Here is a 23,647-nt window from a genome sequence, read left to right as displayed (position 1 = left end):
TCATGCAGATCTACTTCTTTTATGATTTATTCTTTATGATTGAGACTATGAAGATGATTCTACATTCTCTGTTAGCAACCATCACTTCATTGATCTCCTTCCATTCTCAAGGTTTAATGACATTTACATTGATCTTCGCCATGATCCTTGTAAAACCCTCATGAAACCATGATCTCCCTTTTTATTCAATTTCTTAGCATGACTAGATCTGTTTTGCATGATGTTATCATGTATGATCTCTTGCTTGTCATCTATTGGAATGAGATATAATATTCTTAGTTTTCCTTTGGATTCATAGTATATTTTTCATCGAAAACTAGGGATTTTTACCAAATTAGAGTGTCATGATTTCAAATTAGTAAGTAGTGTTTTTGATCATTGTTAATGGCTAATCTATACTACTTTAGTGTTAGAATACTGTTCTAGAGGTTTCCTCCAAGTTTCGTTGAGTTTCGGATCTTGTAGATTGAGTTTCAGATCAAAATTCACTTTTTTGCTTCGTACTGACTCAGGTGGTCGACTGGACCGAGCTACCAACCAATCGACCAAGCAAGTCAGTAGCTCTGTTTTTCGCTCGATTTGATTTGTTTGATCTCCAATCTTTTAGGCCTCTTTCCTAATATTGTATATATGATTGTTTAGGGTTTATTTGCTAAGTTTGGAACCTCTCTCTTTGATCTTTGGATAATCATCAACGCTATTTAAGGTAAGGACAATTATTTCCATAATTACATATATAGATTGCGTGAATCTTAGTTTCTATTTTGGATTTTCTTAGATTCACTACCATAAATATATTTTCTTATTATTCTATTACTGATGCAAGTATGTTGACTACAATAGTATCATGATTCATGTATTCTTTTGATTATGAATACTTAGTCTTATCAATTACATATGCAATTGATCATGTTTATGTGAATCTTTCTATATGATGAGATATTGGTTGTGTATGTGGTGACTGATTTGAGAATGTGAATGATTAGGTATTTGGGATTGGGAAGTGTCCTTTCGACATTTCTGTTATTGGATATCAGTGGGAATAGTATGGGATGTTTCCAGTGATGCCCTTTGACACTTTCCCGAATTATCGATTGTCATACCTAGAGCTGTCTAGCAGTGTTTGGTTAGGATGTCCCCATCATATCAGACCCGATTCGGAAGGGTATTGAGACTAAACGACCCGTGGTAGCAATGGGGATTCTGTGTATAGACAACAAACTCCAAAATTGGTCGAAAACTCATCGTTTGAAGTTCGAACACTCTGAAATTAATAGAAAAATTCTAAAATAATATATTAAGACTATCTATAATGATCTAAACATCAAACAAGATCATTGGAATATAAATCTAATAAATCACATAATAGGCTTGATGTGCAGATTCTCACGAAAATACTAGAATAAATGGAGATTCATTCTAGAGATAAGAAAAAGGTAGAAAATGGTTATAAAACAACCTAAAAACAGATCTAACATAGATTAACACTCAAACAACTCTAGTAAGAATAGATCATGGTCTCATGCTAGGTTAAACATCGAAATCACACTGTGTTGTTTAGGGAAAGAATAGAGTGAATCCATTCACGCTAGGACTATGAGGATTAGAGATTAGATTATTATAGTAGTGTAAGACCTTCCTCACAATCAAAACAAAGAGTAGAAACAATAGAGAGCATAGATCAAGAGAGGATAGAATCGAATACTAACCTTGTAGAAAAATATTCAATGGAGGAATTTCTCTTGGATGCTTGCAGTGGCGGAGCCACGTTGGGACTGGAGGGGGCCATGGCCCCCCCCCCCCCCCCATTTTTTGAAATTGTAAGTATCCTTGTTTTTCTCTTTATTTTTCTATCTTTAAATGTGAAATACCACTATTTGGCCCCCCTCCAAAAATTAAAAATAAAAATTTAAGATAAAGATGATGGGTACAAATGTCATTCATAATCTTTATCTAATGGTTACCATTAAATCCCTAATTTTAAGGAATAAAAGGTTAAATTCTAATTAAAAACTAACTTAAAAACTAATTCACGATCCATGAATTTCTCCTTTTATATTCTCTCCTATTTTCATTTCTATTTATTCTCTCATGAATCTCCGCTTTTATTCCTATTTTTTCTCTTTTTTTTTTCTCACACGTCTTACAAAATATTGAAGTAGTTAGCAAACTTTGGAATTTTCCTAAATCTTCTCCACATCAGGTATTCACTCTCTCTTTCTCAAATTATTCCTTTCTTTCTGAATTTTCTATTAATTTACCTAATTTTTAATGTAGACTCCACATTAAAATATGATAATATATTCTGAAATGGGACCTACAGTGGGTCCCACATTGGCCCACATAAATTCCCCCCCCCCAATGTTCAATCCTGGCTCCGCCCCTAGATGCTTTGAATCAACCTTGGGCTTGAGGAGGAAGCTCTAGGGTTCTTCTCACTTTCTCTAATAGCTAAGAGACAAAGTGGTACGAATTAGATTGAAGTTTAAATATATAGGGCTCCAAAAACCTAATTTTCCCCAAAATAGACGATTTTGTCCCTGACCAACTTTGGTCGCTTGCCTTGGTAGCTTGAGGCCACCAAAACAATCAACCAATGCACTGCTTTAGGTTAAATTGCTGAATTTTGGTTTCCGGAAGCCAAATTCACCACTTGCATGGGTCCTCAACCAACTTAAGAAAGTGTCTTACTTGATTGTGTAGGACCTTTCAAAGGTATCAGCATCGTACACAAAGTCCATTTTCCAAGTCCATCTCCATTCAAGCAACATCTCTCTCAAAGTCATTCAAAGTTTTCATAATGAATCTTTACCAACAATCTCCATTGGTTATAGGTCAGAGTCAATGTGTTTAATTGAGAGGGTCCATAGCTGTCTTCTACCTTGACTTCAGGTCTTTGAACCACAACATAAATCTTTGGAATAGGGTTAGGTGGGATTTCAAATCATAATTCAATTGGTACGTTAAACATTGACAAATGGTCCAAAGGAAATCTTCACATTAAAGCAAGTGCCATCTTCCTGGAAAGCTCTCCTTGATGCAAGTCAAAGTACAATTGGACAAAATCAAATTTTGATGAATGTGTTCTTTGGAAAATCCTAGCATTGATGCAAATAGCATTAAATGTTGAATAGTGTTCTTTGAAAACTTTTGTCATTGGAGCAAGTGGCGTCCTGAGGGAGAGCCAATCTCATATAGTAGAAGATTCCTTGGAATTAAGACTCAGTCAAATAGAGGACTTCCCCACCTTTCTTGTTCCCATTTGTAGAAAATAGATTTTGCTTGTGGTTTGTAGTTGATGTTGATCATTCAATATAGACACCAATGATGGCAGCGATATATGATTCTTGTTGATTTTCTCCTTTTCCGGCCTCACCCATTGAAGCCAAGGTTTTGTTTTCTCTCTCATGTATTTAGTAGTCTATATCAGACATGACACTAGACTAGAGGTAATCGAGATATAGCCAATATTATATCGTCAAAAAATAATCCTATATGAAAACCATAGTTGCTACACTCTCAAGTTTTAATCCTAAATGTCCCACCAGATGATACAAATATCATGGATAGTTAAAAAAAAATTGTACTTTAACCACCTAAGTTGATATCAATTCAATCTGAAAGTACCTTAGAAAACTATACAATTGTTAGAGTTTAGGGTTTAAGCACAAAGTTGCTTAGAGCACTACACCCTAAATATCTAGTTTAGAATACGAAACCCATAGCTTTTAGCTAGTACCTATAGAATAACACAATGTTCTATAATTAATTAGACACTCTCACAAAGGCCCATTATACTGTTGTATTATAACTAATTTAATTGCCTGTATGAACACATACGTTGGATATAACTCGAATACCTTAACCACATTTGAGCGGACTCAGATACCTCAACAACAGTTTCCAAGAATATCTAAGAAGGATGTCAAAATATATTGTAGGTGGGATTTTTTCTTTTTCCTTTTTTCTTTTTTGCCTGGAAGGGATTTTTGTTCGCGGCTGCACGGATATCGTCCGTGCAGCCGTAAAATCCTGACACGTCTCATTAGGATATCCCATGGTTGAAAAACAAGGGCATTTGAGTAATTTACGTGTTAAATTAATAAGTTTTTCTAAACTGCAGAAATCCACTCTCAGTTAATCATATTTACAAAAAGAGGACTTCTTTGATGGTTTAGAAAAATGAAATCGATCGAATGCCCATCCTGCATTCCACAATCTTACTCTAACTTTACTTCCGTTTCAAATTGGTGTAATTGTTTTTCACATTCTAATAAAAATTATTTGCTTTGTGCAGGGGTACCTCACCAGCAGTTAGGAGGAGTTGGATGGAGCATCGGGATGTGCATCGATGGACACTTACAGTCTGTCAATTTTGGGAACAAGAAGGCAAAAGGAGTTCTAGAGACAATGCTTGAAGTCATTCAGATAGGAATGGATAAAGCGACGGCAAAGGAGATAAGGATAGATGAAGTTTGGACAAACATCCAACTTATCAAAAAAATCTTACCACAACCATCAGGAGAAAAATGGCCTCTCAAGGAACTACCAAAGATAATGAACTTGGCTAACATATCAAAACATATGTTGTTTTTGGACTTCCACAACCCAATGCTCCAAAGATATTTTGAATATTATGCAGAGATAGGAATCTCTCACATGGATAACTGTAATAGTACAATATGTAGTTTGTGTACGTGCTTTCAGCACTAATTTATTTTTAATCTAAGTTTTCTAATCAAAAAAAAACTTTACTTCCGTTTCTTTTCTATTTCTCTTTCTTTCTCTCTCTCTCTTATTCTGTTTTGGTTGAAACTGCGTTTTGTGGGTTCAAATTAGGGTTCCTTGATTCCTTCTCAATTTCATTTCAAGGTTAAGGGTTCCAGGTTTAGGGTTTGTGCGATTTCATTTTCTCCCAGTCGTCTTTGAGATTGAGAAGAACAGAGAAACAATTTTAAAGCATTTCAAAGATTATTTTAATGGAAAAAAAATAGTATGTGATGTGTTTAAAGAATCAATTGAAAATTGCCGTTCTAAATGATTGGGTTTATGTTATCCCATATGTTGGCTTAGCAGGTGGCTAGTCTTACTTCCACAATTCTTCTACTCTGGTTCCATTAAATGAAGGAAATAGAAACCCATATGGGAACCCGTATCAACCAACAAAGACGAAGAACTCTTCGCAACTCCTTCCCAATCTCAAAGATGAACTCCAGCATCCAATGCATCATTCAAGCTAAGCTTGCTCCAAGTATGAAACGAAAACCGTTTTCCGAGCAGTTTCACTTGATTGGCTAAGACAGTTCTAGAACTTCTCGTGATCGTGTGTAAAGGGCTGCAAAAAGAGGCCCTCTGTTTGTAAATTTGACTCAATTGAGAGTAGATTTCTGCAATTTAGAACAACTTATCCATTTAACACGTAAATTACTCAAATGCCCTCGTTTCTCAACCATGGAATATCCTAATGAGACGTGTCAGGATTTCAATCCGCGCAGCCGCGAACAAAAATCCTGCCTGGAAGGCCCAAATATTTGGTTAAGGTGAAATTCAAAGAGTATAAATTCTCTACCTACGAATAAAGGATTGTACTTTTCATATTTTTTCATCACAAATTAAGAGATTAGAGCTGAATTCTCTTTGTAAATATGTGATGAAAAACTGTAAATTTAAGGGAGCACAATCCTCCGTCCTCACGGGTAAAGACGATCCACATCTTCCAAACAGGACATTTCAAATTGGACAAAGAATCTTGCATAATATTAGTTCTTGTGACTGGGTCTTTGGTCAATCGGTTGGACTATTGGGGTTTCAAGATGTAGAATAACTTACCTTCAAAGACCATTCATCAACTTTCCTTGCCTTCTTTTTTCTATGATATGGTCAATTGGATTAGGTTTTCTGTATTTCTATGACTTTAATTAGCAAGATTGTTACTCAACTTCTTTCTTAGTGGTCCCCCTTGACTTCCTAAGCAATGTGATGTGAAGCCGTGGCTTCAAGAAGCTATTGATATTATCGAAGAAAAGATAATAACAGTAACAATTTGAACAAAGCCTATTTTATTTATCACCAAGTTTGAGAAGAAAAGAAAAAACAAAGTCACAAAACGAAGTTTTTCAAGTACTTCATGTTGTTTCTAATTGTTATCGGATCTACTGCATCACAACAAGAAGGCAATTATGAGATTACAGGTGAATTCTCTTTGTAAATATGTGATGAGAAACTGTAAAGGGAGCACAATCCTCCGCCCTCACTGGTAAAGATGAGGGAGTTGATTTATTGAATGCATAAGTGTTTCTTCACATTTCTTCTCTTCCACTGGACAAAGAATTTCCCCTTCATTTCAGTGACAATTCAAACAGGACAAATAATCTCGCATAATATTAGTTCTTGTGATTGGGTCTTTGGTCAATCAGTTGGACTATTGGGGTTTCAAGATGTAGAATCTTCACTGTCAACTTACCTTCAAAGACCATTCATCAACTTTCCTTGCCTTCTTTTTTCTATGAAAAGGATTGTGATCGATATGGTTAGTTGGATTTAGTTTTCTGTATTCCTATGACTTTAATTAGCAAGATTGTTACTCGACTTCATTCTTAATGGTCCCCCTTGACTTCCTAAGCAGTGAGATGTGAGGCCGTGGCTTCAAGAAGCTATTGATATTATAGAAGAAAAGATAATAACAGTAACAATTTGAACAAAGCCCATTTTATTTATTACCAAGTCTGAGAAGAAAAGGAAAAACAAAAGTCGCAAAACAATGGTTTTCAAGTACTTGCTGTTGTTTCTAATTGTTATCAGATCCACTGCATCACAACAAGAAGGTGTTGGTTTCACCTACAATGGCTTTCGAGGAGTTAACTTGAGCTTGGATGGCTTAGCACATATTACACAAAATGGTCTCCTGACGTTGGTGAACACCACAAAGAGAGGGATGGGTCATGCCTTCTATCCCCAACCAATTTCCTTCGTGAATAAATCAAGTGGTAATGTTCTTTCCTTCTCTACCACTTTTGTATTTGCTATGCTTTCTGAGTTAACAACAGTAACAGTAGGAGGCCCTGGAATTGTGTTCGTAATCTCACCCTCCAAAACATTCCCTGGGGCCTTAGCTAGCGGTTTTCTTGGTTTATTCAACAATACTAGCACTGGCCAGTCATCTAATCATATAATTGGAGTTGAGTTAGACACCATTCAAAACATGGAATTTAATGATATTGATGATAACCATGTTGGTATTGACATAAACGGCTTGAAGTCTGTTATTTCTATGCCAGCATCTTATTTTAGTGGCCAAGAGAATCGGTTTCTAAATATAAGCCTCAAAAGTGGAAACCTCATGCAACTCTGGGTTGAGTATGATGGAATAGAGAAGCAACTTAATGTGACTTTAGCCCCAATTTCCATCCCTAAACCAAAGATCCCACTGTTGTCCTTGATCATTGACCTATCTCAGACCATAGTGGATCCCATGTTTGTGGGTTTCTCATCATCTACTTCTACGACATTGGATGTACATCATTATGTGCTGGGGTGGAGCTTTAAGATGAAGGGGAAAGCTAAAGAACTCTCTCTCTCCCAACTTCCTAAGCTTCCTCCAATGGGATCTAAAACAAACTCAGGACTTTTTAACATTGGATTTCCTGTGATGGGTGTTAGTTTAGTGTTATTGTCTATCTTTACAATTCTATTTTTTGTAAGAAGGAAGAAGAAGTTTGCAGAAGTTCTTGAAGATTGGGAACTTGAATATGGTCCTCAAAGATTCAAATATAAAGATCTCTATACAGGAACTAAAGGATTTCATGACAAGCAGCTTCTGGGTATAGGTGGGTTTGGAAAAGTCTATAAAGGTATACTAACCAATTCAAAAGAAGTTGCAGTGAAGAGAGTATCACATGATTCAAGACAAGGGATGAGAGAATTCATTGCTGAGATTGTTAGTATTGGGAAACTGAAGCATCGGAATATAGTAACACTCTTGGGTTATTGCAGACGCAAAGGAGAGCTCCTTCTAGTGTATGACTTCATGCCTAATGGAGGTTTAGACAAGCTCATCTTTGATCAATCCGTAACCAAGCAAGTGTTGAGCTGGGATCAAAGGTTCCAAATAGTTAAAGGTGTGGCATCTGCATTATTATATCTTCATGAAGAATGGGAACAAGTTGTGGTTCATAGAGATGTCAAGTCAAGCAATGTGATGTTAGATGGAGAACTGAATGGGAAATTGGGAGATTTTGGGCTCGCGAGATTGTATGATCATGGTGGTGAACCTAGATCCACCCATGTGGTAGGGACGTTCGGTTATCTTGCACCAGAACTATCTACAACTGGTAAAGTAAGCCCTAGTATGGACGTGTTTGCATTTGGGATTTTTTTACTTGAAGTTGCTTGTGGAAGGAGGCCAATAGAGCCACAAGCATCAGAAGAGTGTATTGTGTTGGTGGATTGCGTGATTTCGAGTTGGTGTAAGGGCTTGATTCTTGAAACTGCAGATCCCAAATTGGAAATGAATTATAAAGCAGAAGAAATGGAGTTAGTGTTAAAACTTGGTTTGCTTTGCTCTCACTCCATTCCAACCTTGAGGCCAAGCATGCGAGAAGTTGTGCTTTATTTGAAGGGAGAGGTTCCTCTACCAACGGAGCCATTTTTGGGTGAGACAATTTCTATGCATTTAGAATATAAAGGTGGTGACTTCCATCTTTGGTGCCGTAGTCTTGGGAGTGCAATGAGTCAATCACCATCATCGATTGCAGATTCTCTACTCTCGGGAGGACGTTGACTCTATCAAATAAAGATCTTCCAAGTTGTGGTTGTTGTTGTAGTTTCCTCCCAACTCCTGGTTCTAGGAGTATCTTGGATGTCCTTTTACAAGTACATGATCTAGACTTATCTGAGTAGTGGTTTATGTTGTTGTTGTTGGTCCCCCCCCCCCCTTGGGCGGTTCTAGTGTATCTTGGATTTCCTTTCTACAAGTACAAGATCCGGACTCATCCAATCTTGTTTTCAACTTTACTAATGTGCAATTTGAATGTTAGATGAGTTTTGGTTTCAGTTAAAGTTGAAGATCTGATCTATGTTTTCTACTTTCATGTCATAATTAAACTTACGAGTTGCTTACTCAACTTATTCATTTGGCTGCTTGTCAACTGCAGAGTCAAATTTCATAGATATGATTTCTTATTTAGATTAATCTATAAATTCAATGAATGGTTAGTTCAATTTCATTTGAAGTTGAAGGTTCAAATTTTGTTTTGTAGCTTCATGCACACCAATTAGAGTAAGACGACTCCGAAGCTTTACTAAAAAGTAAAGGGAAGCAAAGAGATAACAACATGGAAACACAAGGTTTGAATACAAGCATCCGAAACAGGGAGAGGAATTTGACCAAGCTGTCATACATACATTAGACATGGTCATCCAAGCTAAGAAATTGGTCCATCGAATAACACCTTAGAAATAAAGCTATAATTACAACATCAACTAATAAGCTCACAGGATATGTAATACGTATCCACCATCACAATCTCTCGAATAAGTGAAAACATCTCAAGTCCCCACACTTCAACTTGTAGGCTTGGCATGAATGTCTTGGCACTAGGAAAATACCAAGAGCCGACAACTTCCTCAATGCAACGAAATTGGAGTTGGAGGTAGATTCCATCGGACCAAGCTGCTTGGACAGCCAACAAAACCCCTATTAGTAGTGCTCCTAAATAGGGACCCCAGGTGCAAGAAAATGTTGGACTAGATGTGACCCAAATTCCATAGGAGATTGCTTCAAACCAGAGACCATCAAAGTTGACCAGATCTAAAGAGTAGGCACAACCATCTGAAAGTATAGTAGCAAACAAACCAAGGCGACAAGCACAGAGCTTGCGTGAAAACTCAATATTGGCGGTGCAATAACCTCCTTGCATTTTCCAACGTCTCCATCTCTAATAGCTCGACCCCATGAAACACCATCAGAAAGGATAAACGTTTTCCAAGTGAAGCCAGTGAAGCCTTCAAACGGTTTCTTGCACACTGGCTTTGGAAGAACCCCGGTGGAGATTAAGGACTGATGAACCTTCTTGCAAATCTAGTAGTTGTCTTTCTAGAACTCAATGGTCACAGAAGCAATAGTCATGAATGGAACCAGAAAACTAGGATGAGAACACCAAAAACAAAGAAAACTAAGATGAGAATACCAAAAACAACAAAACACAAAGAGGGAAAACATGCTACAAATGACGAAGGTTGACATGCCACTACGGCAGAGAAGAATCATGCTACAGGCGCAGAGAAGCTACATCTTGAAAAGTAACTGGTTGATCTGGAGACGAAAGTGGAGGGAAGGTTTTCCCCTCTTGCTACTAGGATTCCTACGGCTCCTTCCATTGATCTAGTGCTAGGTTTTCCGCCGTTGCAAGGCACTAGGGTTTTCCGCCACTTCTACTTATATTTGTTGTTATTCCTTTTTTAGATCTCTCTTCCTTGTGTGTGAATTTTGTGAACTCGGCTGCTAGGGGTTTTATGGCAACGTTTATGTTTCATTTCCTTGTTTTTAGGTATGAAACAATTTTTCCTGTTTTTATACATTTTTGTTTCTCATTGTTTCCAAGTGTGCAACCATGTACGGTCACAAAAAAATAAAATAAATCTATAAGATATTTATTTAGATTTATTTTGGATTCGGGAATTATTCAGATGGAGAATTATTCAAAATAATTCGATCAATTAATTTATTGATTCGGTCAAAAAAGAGGCAAATTGAACTTTGGATGCAGACTCAAAAATTATTGTTTAAGAAAAAGAAAATCAGGTAAAAATTTGGATGTTTAAGTCAAGCAAAGTTGTAAGTAAGATTAACATACACACCCAACAGAGAGATTAATTATTAAAAAAAAAAGAGCTATGGTTTTGGATTTCATAAATTTAAAAAGTATTGCGAAATAACATAGAAACCAACCTCTCGAGTCTCGGCTTTAACCACCATTCTCAAGTTGAGAATCTCAATCGGTCAGAGAATTGCAGAGGAATGTGCAAATCTTTTGTAGTAGGAAGAATGGAAGAATCACATAGAAGTTGGAGTTTTACGGTTTGTAATATCAAACAAATGAATTGCAACCCAAGCCACCAAAAGATAAGAGTCTAGGAGGAGTGTGCAAAAATTGTAGAAGAAAGAAGAAGAAGAAAGATTAACCCCAACGTGTTTGCAAGGAAAAATCGATGGTTTTTACCTTTTTTTTTCCTTTATATTGTGATTAACCTGGCCGAATTATTTGCATATATTAGGTTAGGTAAGAATTAATCTTGAATTTTATTCATATTAGTAACAGGCACTAGACTCAAGTTCTGGTGGACCTAGTGAGAAGGCGTGGGTTCAAATACCACTTCTAAAATATTATTATAAAACGAAAAATTTATAATATACAAGAATGTCCCCCTGTCTTTTCATAAAAGCATGAACATAAGAAAGAACTTAAAACTAAAAGAAAGATGGAAAATTCAAGCCCTTCCCTCCTTTAATTATATTTCAGTTTCATGTTCAGTCACAATTCTTTTGAATCTTCAACAAAGTTCGGCTTTAGTTCAGCTTTAATTTTCAACATTCAGCTGTCAAAGTCAATTATTGTGGTGGTTGGGTCAATTGTTTGAATTGATCATCCAAGATATTTTAGTTCCTACATTTTGTTGTTCAAACTCAAACGCTTGGCATGCCTGAAATCCTTTTCAAAACCCAGAATAACGCGATCAAGTCTGTGTCAATTGTCAAACCCTAAGTCACACGTCAATGTCAGCTTGCCTTCAAAGACCATTCATTCAAGTTGGCACTGATTTTCTCAGAAACCAATTAAATAATGATATGTGCATAAAGAATCACTAAATCTGAGAAACGAAGTAAAATTAAGCAGAAACTAATGTTCCTCAAGCTTGTGTTGTTCTTTCTTTTCCTTGAAGGGTTTGTAAAGTCACAACAACAAGACCTTGATTTCACCTACAATGGCTTTCAAGGGGTTAACATGAGCTTGGACGGCTTAGCTCAGATTACAGACAATGGACTCCTAATGTTAGCAAACACCACTTTGCAACAGATGGGTCATGCCTTCTACCCCTACCCGATTCGCTTCATGAATTTCTCCACTGGTACTGCTCTTTCCTTCTCTACTACTTTTGTATTTGCCATGTTCTCTCCGATAACAAATGTAGCTGGCCCTGGTTTTGCATTGGCTATTGCACCCTCTAAAGAGTTCCCAAATGCTTTACCAGCCAGTTATCTAGGCCTCTTCAACACGACCAACATCGGCAAACCATCCAACCATATCATCGCAATCGAGCTCGATATCGTTCAAAGCATGGAGTTCAATGATATTGATGGAAACCATGTCGGCATCGATATCAATGACCTGAAATCTGCTAAATCTGCCACAGCTTCTTATTTCAGTGATGAAGAAAATAGGTATGTAAACCTAAGCCTTACCGGTGGAAAACCCTTGCAACTCTGGGTGGATTATTCTGGTTCAGTGAATCAACTTAATGTGACTTTAGCCCCTATTAATGTCCCTAAACCAACAATTCCACTGTTGTCCTACAGAGTTGATCTTTCAAAGATCATAATGGATTCCATGTTTCTGGGCTTCTCCTCAGGTACACATAGCTTGCCCTTATCCTATTATATATTGGGTTGGAGTTTTAAAATGAATGGGAAAGCAAGAGAACTCAATCTCTCCCAACTACCTAAGCTTCCTCATCAGAAAAGAAGACATAAAACAAGCCCTAGGGTTTTTAGTGTTGGGTTTTCTGTGATGGTTGCTACTTTAGTGTTAGTCTTGATTTTCATCATTCGATTTATAGTGAAAAGGAAGAAAAAGTTTGCTGAAGTGCTTGAAGATTGGGAGCTTGATTATGGACTTTACAGGTTCAAATATAAACATCTGTATATTGCCACAAAAGGATTCAAGGACAAAGAGCTTCTTGGAACTGGTGGCTTTGGTTGGGTATACAGAGGTGTATTACCAACGTCCAAGACGGAAGTTGCTGTAAAGCGAGTCTCTCACAATTCGAGACAAGGCGAAAGAGAATTTGTTGCTGAGATTGTTAGTATCGGAAAATTGAGGCATCGGAGCATTGTAACCCTCTTGGGCTACTGCCGACGTAAAGAAGAACTCTTTTTGGTTTATGATTTCATGCCCAATGGGAGTCTAGACAAACTGCTTTTTGGTCAGATGGTGTTGAGTTGGTATCAAAGATTTCGAATAATCAAAAGCATAGCAACAGCATTGTTGTATTTACATGAAGAATGGGAACAAGTAGTGGTTCATAGAGACATAAAGTCTAGTAATGTGTTATTAGACAAGGAGCTAAATGGAAGATTAGGAGATTTTGGGCTTGCAAGATTGTATGACCATGGAACTGACCCTCAAACCACCCATGTAGTTGGGACCATTGGTTATCTTGCACCAGAACTATCTAAAACTGGCAAAGCAAACCCCAGAACGGATGTGTTTTCATTTGGGGTTTTTCTACTTGAAGTTGCTTGTGGTAGGAGACCCATAGAGCCAGAAGCATCTGAAGAGTGCATAGTGCTGGTGAATTGGGTTGTTTCATGTTGGTGCAAGGGCACCATTCTAGATACTGTGGACCCAAAACTGGGAAGAAACTATGAAGTGAAGGAAATGGAGCTAGTGTTAAAACTTGGACTCCTTTGCTCTCACCCTATTCCAATTGCTAGGCCAAACATGAGACAAGTTTTATGCCATTTGGAGGGAGAAGTTCCTCTACCAGAGTTACAATCTTTGTATCATAGAATAGTCACGACGGACTTGACTTCTCTGCCTTCAGATGGTTTTGGTGATGTCTCTACTTGTGGTTCTAGTGTTGGGAACGTAATGACTCGCTCATCATCCACTACAGAATCTGTACTCTCTGGAGGACGTTGAGATTTTCTTAAGATTTCATTAGTGTTTGTTTTTCATTAGATATGTACAAGTTATATATGCTAATTAAACTCTATTTACATCCATATTCAATTATCAGTAATCTTTTTTTTTTTTAGGTAGAAAAGTCATATTATTCAAGAACGCACAAAGCCAAGGCCGAGGAACACAAATCCAACAGCTAAGGGGTAGAGGTGGGCCAAACAATTATGCCCACAAGTAACTGGGCCTTCTGGGCTAGGAAGTCAGCAACATAATTGACATTCCTAGGAATACAAGATTTTTATTTCCATCATCCCATAGGAGGGAATATATTTACATTAGATAAACGGTGGAGATTGCCCACCAGATCTAAGATGTGGGACCCATGAGCTTAAAGGTCAAAGCTAGTCCCATGTATCCCCAGCTTAAAATCCTTGGAGGCATAAATTTGGGAGGCCATTCAGCGGCCAAGTTGGATGTGCGCCACGTGGCCATCCAAAATTTCTGATCGTTAATTTCTTATAGATGCATAACCCAGTTCTAAAGCAAAGCTGATACGGTTTATCCAACCAAAACACAAAACCGACTCACTTTGGGGGGGGGGGGGGGGGGACTGCAATTTCAATCAAATGGGTCTGTAGAGGATGAATGGGGAAACAAATGTGAAGAGGCAACTAAATTTGCTTTTGTTCTTCTCCCCAATTGAGCTTTCTAAAGGCGACTTCTAGTTTCTCCTGGTAAAATTTATGCAGGAAGAAACACAAATGATTAAGTGAACCTAAAATTATATGGAATTTTCCAATCATTCTATAAACAGTCTGTATAGTTTGCATTTACATTCTGAAGTGGTGACATCCCTATGGAAAATTTTCACTCCAAATCACTCAATACCTTCATCTTTATAGGGTTTTGTGATCACACACACTCTTCAAGGAATCCTCAGGTAGAAAAAGAAAAGAAAACATGAAAAGTAAAAGTCAGTTAATTGGGACCCCAACATCTCAAGAACATAACTCTTCTGAGCAACTCCTTTGATTGCTTCAAACTTCTGATCTCCAACCTTTTTAGCGGATTTCAACATCAAAGTCATCGCTGGAGAAGAAGACCCCTTTTTAGCTTGTGAATAGGATTGTATATTGCCTTTGACGTGCTGATGAAGCGATCTCATAACATAATTTCATCTATTAGATGCCTTGATCTTTCAATACCTCCATGGATCCAACACTTGCAGCGACGTTCCAAACTTTGCAAACCAAACTCATCTCTGTTTCGATATTGGAACGGAAATGCTTACTGTCAAACTTTAAAAATTAAAATTGCGGTTTTTTCTTCCTCAAAGTGAGTCGGTTTTGTGTTTGGATTGTGTAAACCGTATCAGTTTTGCTTTAGAATCGGGTTTACTATAACCGATTATGGAAAATGCATTTGTCAAAAAATGACGATCAGCATTTTTTAGACGGCTATGTGGCACACATCCAGTGCGGCCGGTGGATGGCAGCCAAAATTTGTGCTGAAACCGGATCAAAACTCCTAGAGGAGATGTCCTCTTGAGAAAAAACTAACTGGTGCAAATCATAATTCAATTGATAAGTTAAAACATTGACAAATGGGCCAAAGGAAATCTTCACACTAGAGCAAGTGGCATCTTGCTGAAAAGCTATGTTGACGCAAGTTATAATTCACTTGGACAAGCTTAAATGTTCAGAGCGTCCATCAAGGGAACCCTAGTGCTGAGTTAGATGGCATCTTGCGAAAATGCTATCTTGATGATGCAAGTCAAAGTACGTTTGGACAAAATCAAATGTTGATGAGTGTGCTTTGGAAAATCCTAGCATTGACGCAAGTGGCATTAAATGTTGAATATTGTTCTTTGAAAATTTCTGTCACTGGAGCAAGTGGGGCCTTTTGAGGGAGAGCCAATCTCATATAGTAGAAGATTCCTTGGAATTAAGAGTCAGTCAAATAGAGGATTTCCCCACCTTTCTTGTACCCATTTGTTGAAATTGGATTTTGCTTGTGGTTTGTAGTTGATGTTGATCATTCAATATAGACACCAATGACGGCAGCGATGATTCTTGTTGATTTTCTCCCTTTTCCGGCCTCACCCATTGAAGCCAAGGTTTTGTTTTCTCTCTCATGTATTCAGTAGTTTGTATCAGACACACTAGACTAGAGCTAGTGGAGATATGGCCAATATTATACCGTCAAAAAATAATCCTATATGAAAAGCATAGTTGCTACACTCTCAAGTTTTAATCCTAAATGTCCTACCAGATGATACAAATATCATGGATAGTTATAAAAAAAAAATTGTACTTTAACCACGTAAGTTGATATCAATTCAATCTGAAAGTACCTTAAAAACTAAACAATTGTTAGAGCTTAGGTTTAAGCACAAGGTTGTTTAGAGCACTATACCCTAAATATCTAGTTTAGAATACCTAACCCATAGCTTTTAGCTAGTATTTATAAAATAACACTAGGTTCTATAATTAAGTAGACGCTCTCACAAAGGCCCATTATACGGTTGGATTATAACTAATCTGATTGCCTATATTAAAACATACGTTGGATATAACTCAAATACCTCAACCATGTTTGAGTGGACTCAGATACCTCAATAACCATTTGCAAGAATATCTAAGAAGGATGTCGAAATATATTGTAGCTGGGATTTTTTCTTTTTTCTTTTTTGCTTGTAAGGCCCAAATTATTTGGTTAAGGTGAGATTCAAAGAGTATAAATTCTCTACCTACGAATAAAGGATTGTACTTTTCTCATATTTTTTCATCACAAATTAAGAGATTAGAGCTGAATTCTCTTTGTAAATATGTGATAAAAAACTGTAAATTTAAGGGAGCACAATCCTCCGTCCTCACGAGTAAAGACGAGGGAGTTGATTATTGAATGCATTTAAGTGTTTCTCAACATTTCTTCCCTTCCACTGGACAAAGAATTTCCCGTTCATTTCAGTGAAATTTCAAAAAGGACAAAGAATCTCACATAATATTAGTTATTGTGACTGGGTATTTATTAGAAAAACTAGCTAAAAGAGAGAATCAAGAAGAATTAATCTACAAAATAGTAAATTATTATTTGACAAACTCATGATAGAATTAACATACATTTCGAAGATAAATTCCAACCTTGTAGAGATGATATAAGAATAAAAGAAGATCTAACACCATTTGTAGCAAAAGTGAAGGATGATACTCGAAGAAAAACACCACAATAAGAAGCATGTTTGATGCCAAGGATCTCACAAGCAATCATGGTGCTCACCATAGTTGGACGGGTATACCATTACTTGGTATTTTGAGCTTCCGAAAATAATTCTTATCCCTTTACATGTGTGACCTTGAGATTTATATATATCTCTAGGGTGGAGATGACCAGCCATAAAGTCCACCCTAAGTGAGATGCTAGCCCACTAATGCTCATATCCAGAATGCCCTTAAGACTTACCTTGACAATTACTAGAAAGCCCCCAAAAGAAATAGGAAACAAAATTACAGAACTGCCATTAATAAAACAAAACAAATTGGTTTTGCAACAAATAGAGAAGAAAATAAATAAGTTTTTACTAATAAATAAAAACAAATTTGCAAAACTATTTTATTAATAAATCCTTTCAAAAGGCGATGCAGAGTACGCGTACACTTTCGCAATTGTCAAATCATTGGTAATGGAGCACTAGTCACTAAGATCAACACTCAACGTACACATAATCTTTTCATGGATGGACTCCCATGATTCAAAATGTATTAACCATAGAGAGACTAGTCCTCATATCTCCCATAGTCTGAGCAATTTTAACTTGCACCCGTCAAAACCCATCATAGTCCAACAATGTATATTTATACAATAATACATTATGATGGGTGCGATCAAATCAAGGACTACAATGTGGTTAAACCAGATGATCATCCATAAAATCAGTCCAAACAATCCAATGGACCAAATAACCACATAAATCATCATAAACAATAAATGCCATATACAATCAAAATAACCTTACAAATGTCCAATGTGAATGTGCAAGTAAAATAATAACATGTGTTGGGCCACATAATTCCTACAGTATTTGGTCAATCGGTTGGACTATTGGGGTTTCAAGACGTAGAATCTTCACTGTCAACTTACCTTCAAAGACCATTCATCAACTTTCCTTGCCTTCTTTTTTCTATGAAAAGGATTGTGATCAATATGGTTCATTGGATTAAGTTTTGTGTATTTCTATCACATTGTCAAGATTGTTACTCAGACTTTTTTCTTAATGGTTCCCTTCTTGACTTCCTAAGCAGTGAGATGTGCGGCCGTGGCTTCAAGAAGCTATTGATATTATTGAAGAAAAGATAATGACAGTAACAATTTGAACAAAGCCCATTTTATTTATTACCAAGTCTGAGAAGAAAAGGAAAAACAAAAGTTGCAAAACAATGGTTTTCAAGTACTTGCTGTTGTTTCTAATTGTTATCAGATCCACTGCATCACAACAAGAAGGTGTTGGTTTCACCTACAATGGCTTTCGAGGAGTTAACTTGAGCTTGGATGGCTTAGCACATATTACACAGAATGGTCTCCTGACGTTGGTGAACACCACAAAGAGAGGGATGGGTCATGCCTTCTATCCCCAACCAATTTCCTTCGTGAATAAATCAAGTGGTAATGTTCTTTCCTTCTCTACCACTTTTGTATTTGCTATACTTTCTGAGTTACCAACAGTAGGAGGCCCTGGAATTGTGTTTGTAATCTCACCCTCCAAAACATTCCGTGGGGCCTTAGCTAGCAGTTATCTTGGTTTATTCAACACTACTAGCACTGGCCAGTCATCTAATCATATAATTGGAGTTGAGTTAGACACCAATCAAAACATGGAGTTTAATGATATTGATGATAACCATGTTGGTATTGATATAAACGGCTTGAAGTCTGTTATTTCTATGCCAGCATCTTATTTTAGTGGCCAAGAGAATCGGTTTCTAAATGTGAGCCTCAAAAGTGGAAACCTCATGCAACTCTGGGTTGAGTATGATGGAACAGAGAAGCAACTTAATGTGACTTTAGCTCCAATTTCCATCCCTAAACCAAAGATCCCACTGTTGTCCTTGATCATTGACCTATCTCAGACCATAGTGGATCCCATGTTTGTGGGTTTCTCATCATCTACTTCTGCATTGGATGTACATCATTATGTGCTGGGGTGGAGCTTTACGATGAAGGGGAAAGCTAAAGAACTCTCTCTCTCCCAACTTCCTAAGCTTCCTCCAATGGGATCTAAAACAAACTCAGGACTTTTTAACATTGGATTTCCTGTGATGGGTGTTAGTTTAGTGTTATTGTCTATCGTTACAATTCTATTTTTTGTAAGAAGGAAGAAGAAGTTTGCAGAAGTTCTTGAAGATTGGGAACTTGAATATGGTCCTCAAAGATTCAAATATAAAGATCTCTACACAGGAACTAAAGGATTTCATGACAAGCAGCTTCTGGGTATAGGTGGGTTTGGTAAAGTCTACAAAGGTATACTACCCAATTCAAAAGAAGTTGCAGTGAAGAGAGTATCACATGATTCAAGACAAGGGGTGAGAGAATTCATTGCTGAGATTGTCAGTATTGGGAAATTGAAGCATCGGAATATAGTAACACTCTTGGGTTATTGCAGACGCAAAGCAGAGCTCCTTCTAGTGTATGATTTCATGCCTAATGGAAGTTTAGACAAGCTCATCTTTGAACAATCTGCAACCAAGCAAGTCTTGAGCTGGGATCAAAGGTTCCAAATAGTTAAAGGTGTGGCATCTGCATTACTATATCTTCATGAAGAATGTGAACAAGTTGTGGTTCATAGAGATGTCAAGTCAAGCAATGTGATGTTAGATGGAGAATTGAATGGGAAATTGGGAGATTTTGGGCTTGCGAGATTGTATGATCACGGAGGTGAACCTAGATCCACCCATGTGGTAGGGACGTTCGGTTATCTTGCACCAGAACTATCTACAACTGGTAAAGTAAGCCCTAGTATGGATGTGTTTGCATTTGGGATTTTTTTACTTGAAGTTGCTTGTGGAAGGAGGCCAGTAGAGCCACAAGCATCAGAAGAGTGTATTGTGTTGGTGGATTGCGTGATTTCGAGTTGGTGTAAGGGCTTGATTCTTGAAATGGCAGATCCCAAATTGGAAATGAATTATGAAGTAGAAGAAATGGAGTTAGTGCTAAAACTTGGTTTGCTTTGTTCTCACTCCATTCCAAACTGTGAGGCCAAGCATGCGAGAAGTTGTGCTTTATTTGAAGGAGAGGTTCTGCTACCAATGCTGCCATTTCTGAGTGAGACAATTTCTATGTGTTCAGAAGATAAAGTTGGTGATTTCCATCTTTGGTGCCCTAGTCTTGGGAGTGCAATGGGTCAATCACCATCATCAATTGCAGATTCTCTACTCTCGGGAGGACATTGACTCTATCAAATAAAGATCTACAAAGTTGTGGTTGTTGTTGTTGTAGGTTCTTCCCCTGCTCCTGGTTCTAGGAGTATCTTGGTTGTCCTTCTACAAGTACATGATCAGAACTTATCTGAGTAGTGGTTTATGTTGTTGTTGTAGGTCTCCCCCCCCCCCGGCCTACCCGCAGCGGTTCTAGGTGTATCTTGAATGTCCTTCTACTCTCGGGAGGACGTTGACTCTATCAAATAGAGATCTACCAAGTCGTGGTTGTTGTTGTTGTAGGTTCCTCCCCTACTCTTGGTTCTAGGAGTATCTTGGATGTCCTTCTACAAGTACATGATCTGGACTTATCTGAGTAGTGGTTTATGTTGTTGTTGTAGGTCCCCCCCGGCTGCCCACGGTGATTCTAGTGTATCTTGGATGTCCTTCTACAAGTACAAGATCCGGACTCATCCGATCTTGTTGTCAACTTTACTAATGTGCAATTTGGACGTTAGATGAGTTTTGGTTTCAGTTAAAGTTGAAGATCTGATGTATGTTTTCTACTTTCATGCCATAATTAAACTTACAAGTTGCTTACTCAACTTATTCATTTGGCTGCTTGTCAACTGTGGAGTCAAGTTTCATAGATATGATTTCTTATTTTAGGTTAATCTACAAATTCAATGATTGGTCAGTTTCAATTTCATTTGAAGTTGAAGGTTCAATTTTTGTTTTGTAGCTTCACGCACACCAATTAGAGTTAGACGACTCAGAAGCTTTACCCTTGCGTAAAATTTAGTTAAGCTTTTGAGGGGAAGTCTTGCCCTAGAAGGGTTACTATGTTATGTAATGTCATGAACATAATTGGCAAAGACATAAGCAATATTGGTTAGGACTTCCTTCCATTTGGCTGCTATAAGGTGGTGATTGTTTTTTTAAAGTAAAGGGAAGCAAAGAGATGATAGCATGGAAACACAAGGTTTGAATACAAGCATCCGAAACCAAGGAGAGGAATTTGACCAAACTATCATACATGCATTAGACATGTTCATCCAAGCTAAGAAATTGGTCCATCCCAATAACACCTTAGAAATAAGCTGTAATTATAACATCAACTAATAAGCTCACAGGATATGTAATATGCATCCACCATCACAATCACTCAAATAAGCGAAAACATATCAAGTCCCCACACTTCAACCTATAGGCTTGGCATGAGTGTCTTGGCAATAGGAAAATACCAAGAGCTGACAGCTTCCTCAATGCAATAGAAATTGGAGTTGGAGGTAGATTCCATCCGACCATCTGCTTGGACAGCCAACAAAACCCCTATCAGTAGTGCTCCTAAATAGGGACCCTAGGCGCAAGAAAATGTTGGACTAGATGTGATCCAAATCCCATAGAGGATTGCTTCACACCAGAGACAATCAAACTTGACCAGATCTAAAGAGTAGGCACTACCATCTAAACGTATAGCAGCAAACAGACCAAGGCGATAAGCACAGAGCTTGCGTGAAAACTCTTTGGCACACACTGGTTGTGCAAGAACCTCCAGCGTCTCCATCTCTAATAGCTCAACTCCATGAAACACCATCAGAAAGGATAAACACTTTCCAAGTGAAGCCATTGAAGCCTTCAAATGGTTTCTTGTACACTGGCTTTGCAAGAACCCCGGTGGAGATTAAGGGTTGATGAACCTTCTTGCAGATCCAATTGTTATCGATTTAGAACTCAATGGTCACAGAAGCAATAGTCATGAATGGAACTAGAAAACTAAGATGAGAACACCAAAAAACAAATAAAACTAAGATGAGAATACCAAGAACAACAAAACACAAAGAGGGAAAACATACCACAAAGGGTGGAGATTGACATGCCAGTACGGCGGAGAAGAATCATGTCATAGGGGTAGAGAAGCTACATCTTGAAAAGTAATTGGTAGATCTGGAGACGGAAGTGGAGGGAAGGTTTTGCTTAAGTAAAGGGTGTCGGCATAGGAAACCTCAAGATTATTAGTGGCTTTAGCATTTTACGGACCCGTTAAAGAAGTTATGCTCCAAAACAGAGAGAACCACCCACAAATTTTGTGTTTAGAGGGTTTGTAGAATGTCTCACTTGAATTTCAGTAGAAAACACGCAATACCATATACATCAAACAATTCTTGAAATCTGTGATGACATGTTTAATTGGGTGATACAGATCCAGAACTGAATTGGTCTATTTTCTTTTCAGATCAACCTAGGGTTGGTAGATATGGGTGTTCAGCCTTTGTTTGATACGTTTGTGTGGTCATGAGCCTATTCTATGGGCCCACATGTTGGTGCCCCGGCTAAATAAAAAAATATTTAATTACTTTAATCAATGTAGAATCTGCCAGATTTAAGTTATAAGAGCATAATAGTCTTTTCTTATGCTTTGTATTTCAGTTTTAAGTGTCCTAGTCTAAGTTAATTAGTTTCTATTTTGAGTTTGTTTCAAAGATTGAAGTTAGAGTCCAGCTTGGAGTCCATATATTAGATCAGGACTTCCTCATTTTATGCAAAAATGGATTTGATAGAGAGAGACTAGACTGAATGTTGAATAAGAAAAGCTTCTTTCCAAGTAATTCCTCTTGTGCTTGTTAGTAATTCTTGGTTCTATCAATTGGGAAGTGAAGACCCAAGGCTGGCAAGAACTCTAAAGGTGAACTCAAGCCTAGACACCTGTGGCTGGTTGAAGATCGGAGTTCAACCTTCATCCTCCAATTGAGTATTCCATCCTAACCAATTAACCCAACGAGGGAACTCACATGCTACTAACATTTGGTCAAGCTTAAATGGTCTGAGCATCCGTCAAGGGAACCCTAATGCTGAGTTAGATGGCATCTTGCGAAAATGCTATCTTGATGATGCAAGTCAATTTACAATTAGACAAAATCAAATGTTGATGAGTGTGCTTTGGAAAATCTTAGCATTGATGCAAATGGCATTGACTGTTGAATAGTGTTCTTTGAAATTTTTTGTCATTGGAGCAAGTGGCGTCTTTGAGGGAGAGCCGATCTCATATTGTAGAAGATTTCCTGGAATTAAGACTCAATCAAATAGAGGATTTCCCCACCTTTCTTGTACCCATTTGCAGAAACTGGATTTCGCTTGTGGTTTGTAGTTGATGTTGATCATTCAATATAGACACCGATGATGATGCTGCCATGATTCTTGTTGATTTTCTCTTTTTTCCGGCCTCGCCCATTGAAGCCAAGGTTTTGTTCTCTCTCTCATGTATTCAGTAGTCTATATCAGACATGACTTACATGCACTAGAGGTAGTCGAGGTATGGCCAATATTATTATACGG

The 23,647-nt window shown here is 37.6% G+C and overlaps 3 pseudogenes; all 3 read left to right on the top strand.

Moving 5' to 3' along the window:
- Window positions 1-6,731: 6,731 nt before the first annotated feature.
- On the top strand, window positions 6,732-8,816 carry LOC149016103 (L-type lectin-domain containing receptor kinase IV.2 pseudogene; annotated as a pseudogene).
- A 3,084-nt stretch (window positions 8,817-11,900) lies between these two features.
- On the top strand, window positions 11,901-14,009 carry LOC149016102 (L-type lectin-domain containing receptor kinase IV.1 pseudogene; annotated as a pseudogene).
- A 4,301-nt stretch (window positions 14,010-18,310) lies between these two features.
- LOC149016101 (L-type lectin-domain containing receptor kinase IV.2 pseudogene) lies at window positions 18,311-20,347 on the top strand (annotated as a pseudogene).
- Window positions 20,348-23,647: the final 3,300 nt, after the last annotated feature.

Source organism: Hakea prostrata, chromosome 5 (assembly GCF_041222555.1).
Source record: "Hakea prostrata isolate BN-2017 chromosome 5, UWA_Hpros_2, whole genome shotgun sequence".
Classification (NCBI taxonomy): domain Eukaryota; kingdom Viridiplantae; phylum Streptophyta; class Magnoliopsida; order Proteales; family Proteaceae; genus Hakea; species Hakea prostrata.
The sequence above is the reverse complement of the archived record's forward strand: the minus strand, read 5'-3'. Positions and strand labels throughout refer to the sequence as shown.